Source organism: Microtus ochrogaster, unplaced genomic scaffold (assembly GCF_000317375.1).
Source record: "Microtus ochrogaster isolate Prairie Vole_2 unplaced genomic scaffold, MicOch1.0 UNK56, whole genome shotgun sequence".
In the NCBI taxonomy this organism is placed as follows: domain Eukaryota; kingdom Metazoa; phylum Chordata; class Mammalia; order Rodentia; family Cricetidae; genus Microtus; species Microtus ochrogaster.
Genome location: NW_004949154.1, coordinates 474,066 through 478,263, shown reverse-complemented (window position 1 = coordinate 478,263; position 4,198 = coordinate 474,066). Strand labels below are relative to the sequence as shown.

The 4,198-nt window shown below is 43.6% G+C and overlaps 1 pseudogene; it reads left to right on the top strand.

Annotated features, from left to right (window-relative positions):
• The first annotated feature begins 593 nt into the window (after positions 1-593).
• LOC113455514 lies at positions 594-866 on the top strand (annotated as a pseudogene).
• The last annotated feature ends 3,332 nt before the right edge of the window (positions 867-4,198 follow it).

Genomic DNA, 4,198 nt, shown 5'->3' with positions numbered 1-4,198 from the left:
CCATCTTGCTAGGTCCTATTGTTTTGTTTTCTTCAATCATCCACAGCATACACAGACACACATTTGCATGCATGCAAATGCCCTTTACACAAATAGAATCATATGACCTTATGGCATTTATTGATTGATTGATTGATTGATTGATTAAAACTTTTCACCTCCTCCCCTCCACCCATTTCCCTTCCACTCCAGTCCTAAAAGCAGTCAGGGTTTCCTGCCTGTGGGAAGTCCAAGGTCCTCCCTGACCTATGGCTTTTACAGGTTTTTTAAAACTTGTTTTGCAAGCTGTGATCTCTATCAGAAGATGTGTGTTTTAGATGTTGAAGACTTATTTTTGCCTAGCAATTTCACAAGAGAGTTCTTACCTCCTTATGTCAACACAAGGAAGGTGAAATTGAGGAAAATTCTTGAGCTAACAGAACAAGGTTAGAGAGCAGGTGGAGGACAGAAAAGGGACAGCTCGCTTTTACCTGGAGCATTATTGCCCAAACTGATTCGTTAGCTCATCAAGAATCTTCATCTAGGGAGAGAGCGGGATGTCCATCTTCGGGTCACAGCGCTTCTAGTGTTGATCACCCGGGAGCGAACTAAAAATGGGAGACGTTGAGAAAGGCAAGAAGAGTTTTGTTCAGACGTGTGCCCAGTGCCACACTGTGGAAAAGGGAGGAGAGATAAGTCTGGACCAAATCTCCGCGGTCTGTTTGGGAGGAAGACAGGTCAGGCGGCTGGACTCAGGATGCCTGATGGAGTGTTTGGAGAATCCCAAAAAGTACATCCCTGGAACAAAAATGATCTTCGCTGGAATTAAAAAGAAGGGATAGAGGGCAGACCTAATAGCGTATCTTAAAAAGGCTGCTAAGGAGTAACTCCACTGCCTTATTTATTACAAAACAAATGTCTCATGACTTTTAACATGTACCGTAATTTACTTCATACCCCCACATTCAGATCACGAACGGCTAACAATGTTTTGTTGGACAGTCCTGATTAAGGACAACTGACTTGTAGAAAAGTGGATGTGATCTTTATAAAAGTAATGATTCCAGTTGCATAAACACCGTCACTGCTCTCCCTTTCTCAAGATAAGATTGGACTTAATTATTAAAGTTCTACTTTCCACAAAGATGGGGGTGTCACCTCAAATCTATTGAATAGTTTTATAGTTAAATTTATGTAATTAGACATGAATATGTTTAAACGCTGGGGAAATTCTGTCACCATCTTAGAAACGAGAAGACTCGCCTGTGGTAAAGTTTGTACTCCCTGCTGTTACAGGCAATGGCTAAACGTCAGGAGGCAACTGTCTATTCTTGACTCGATGGTGTTATTTTATAAGAATTCCCTAAGTCAAAGGATGCTGCCTTTTACCATTGAAAGGCCCTTACTGTGGTCTATGTAGAATATATCAAATAAAGAGTATTGGCACGTGTTATAGTTGATCCATTAAGTTAAAATGCTTTTAGAAACAAGCAACTTCTTAATTCTTTATTATCTAAGACTAAATTGCAATTCAGAATTGTCCTTAAACACCCTTGCAGAAACAAAACAAAACTGGAACTTCTATACATATGTGATTGCTGGTGGCATTCTTTGCCAACTTATTATAGAAGGATTAAAATAAAGGTGATGGTTGCAGCCTCAAAAAAAAAAAAAAGAATCTTCATCTAGGTCTGGAGAGGTGGCTTGGTGAGTAAGAGCACTTGGTTGTTCTTGCAGAAGACTCAGGTTCAGTTTCCAGCACCGACGTGGTGGGTACACGATCATCCATAATGCTAGTTCCAGGGGATCTGGTGACTGACCTCTTCTGATCATAATGAACACCAGGCACACATGTGGCACACGGATACATATGCAAGCAAAACACTTTCACATATTAAATAAATAAAAACCCTTCACACAGTTCTCTGAGGTCAAAAAGGTGGCTTCCCACAGAAGCACCCCATAATCAGATTGAGAATTTGCATCACGGTCTGTAATTCTGGGAACCAAACCCAAGACCTTGTGTCTGCTGAACTAAGTACCAAGTGGTCCAGTGTCTCCTGCATTCAATTACATCTGACCCCCTTCTTGAAAGGAGACTCGGTTCTTAGTTTCCTTTCATCAAAGAGGATGCTAGTATTGCTCTCTTTTGGGTTATAGTGTCACCTTGGCAGCGAGGGTTTCTTTCCAAGAAGGAAGGGTACTCAGCCTCATTTCCTGGCTCTGCATACACTTCTTTTGCTTGTGTGTGTGATGTGAATGCGATGGATACTTATGTTCATGTGCATGTGCAGGTGTGTGTCTATGCATGTAGATGCTGTCAGCCAACAGCAAGTGTCTCCCTCCATCACTCCCACCTTAGCTTTTTTTTTTCAGTTATTGTTTTAGAGACAGGGTTTCTCTGTGTAACAGCCCTGGCTGTTCTGGAACTTACTTTGTAGACCAGGCTGGCCTCGAACTTATGGAGTGCTTCCTGCCTCTGCCTCTTGAGTGCTGAGATTAAAGGTGTGCGCCACCACCACTCGGCTTTAAAAATGTATTTTATGTGTTTGGGTGTTTTCCCTGAATGTGTGCCTGTGTACCACATGCACGCCTGGTATCTTCAGAGGCCAAGAAGAGGGCATTTAATCTCCCGGACATGGAGTTTCTGGTGGTGAACTGCCATGTGGATCCTGGGTTTCAAAACCAGGTTCTCTAGAAAAGCAGTCAGTACTCTTAACTGCTGAGCCATCTCTCCAGCTCCCCACCTTACTTTTTAATTCAAATATGTTATGTATTATTAGCATGTGTACACAGGCATGTACCTGCCATGGCATGTATGTGAGGTTAAAAGCCACCTCTTGGGAGTTGGCACTCTCCTTCCACCGTGGGACCTCGGGGTTGTCAGGCTTGTGCAGCAAAGCACATTTCCTATCTGAGCCATCTCTCACACTCTTATTTTTTTTGAGACAGTGTTTCTCACTGAATCTGGAGCTGGAAGATTTAAAGATTTGTCTAGACTGGCCAGCTAGTAAGGCCTCGGACTCCTCCAGCCCCTGCCTGCACTGCCCCAGCACTGAGATTACGTACATGTACATGCTACATCTGGCTCTTAGATGGATCCTGGGGTCAAACTCAGGTCCTCACGCTTGTTTGGAAATCACTTTACTGAGTGAGCCCTCTCTCCAGCACACATATGTATCCTCAAAAATCCCTGATGGAGTGAGTGGTGACACCCAGATACGAGAGCCTCACAGATAACTTATCATGTCCCCTTACCTCACAGAAAACTTATCATGTCCCCTTACCTCAAAGCACCTCACCTCCCTCCTCCTTGAAGTCCTGGGATGATTCCTTAGAGCAAGAACCATGATTTGTAAGCAGACTCCTGTCCTGTCCTCTGCCTGTGCTAACAATGGACTTCGCTTTTCTGATTTGCCCAGAATAAAATCCATGGAACTTAGTCATATGAACACAAGTGAATATTATATTTTGAAATAAACTTTTCAGAGAGAGTTGTCTAAAGTCACCCCCCACCCCTCTGATAGCAGTGTAAACTGGGCCCTATTATAACCTCTGGAACCCCACAATAGAGCCTGAGGTTTATGACTCACTTGTCAACAATTTCCAGAGATGAATTATTGGGGAAATTAACAGGAAGGTTCTTGTTCTAGATATCCAAAGCCTGAGCTGTCTTAGCAAAGGTCTCAGCCTTGGGAAAACTTGGCAAAACAGGGCAGGGAGGAGCCATGGTGCCTGCCTGGTACAGGAGAAGCCCTTGAGTTTTTCTCTTCTTTAATTCAAGATAAAAATGAATGTTACATAAAGGTCAGGGTTGAAAAGTATCCAGCTCAGAGGTTCTGGGTGGACCCACAGTGTTGTGTAACCTCGGTGTGGTTCTTAAGCCTCTGGGTCACTCCAAAAGGACACTCCTTACCCAATGATCAGTTACATTTCATCCTCCCCAGCCCCCTAGAGAAGCCAAGTGGCAGAACTCCTGAGTGTTTCAAGGGCTCTGAGGCAAGAACCTCTAATCAGACAGGTTGGGACCCAAGATATCCTTGTTATTCATCTGGGGGACACTAGCCTAGTCACTTGATCTTTTGTAATCTCACATTAGGATTCTAACCATCTCATGTTCAGTTTGGAAATAGCAGGGGTGGGAGAGGGAGTCTTGTTTAAGAATTAAAGCTCTGTGGGTATGGTGGCACAGGCCTTTAATCCCAGGGCTCAGGAGGCA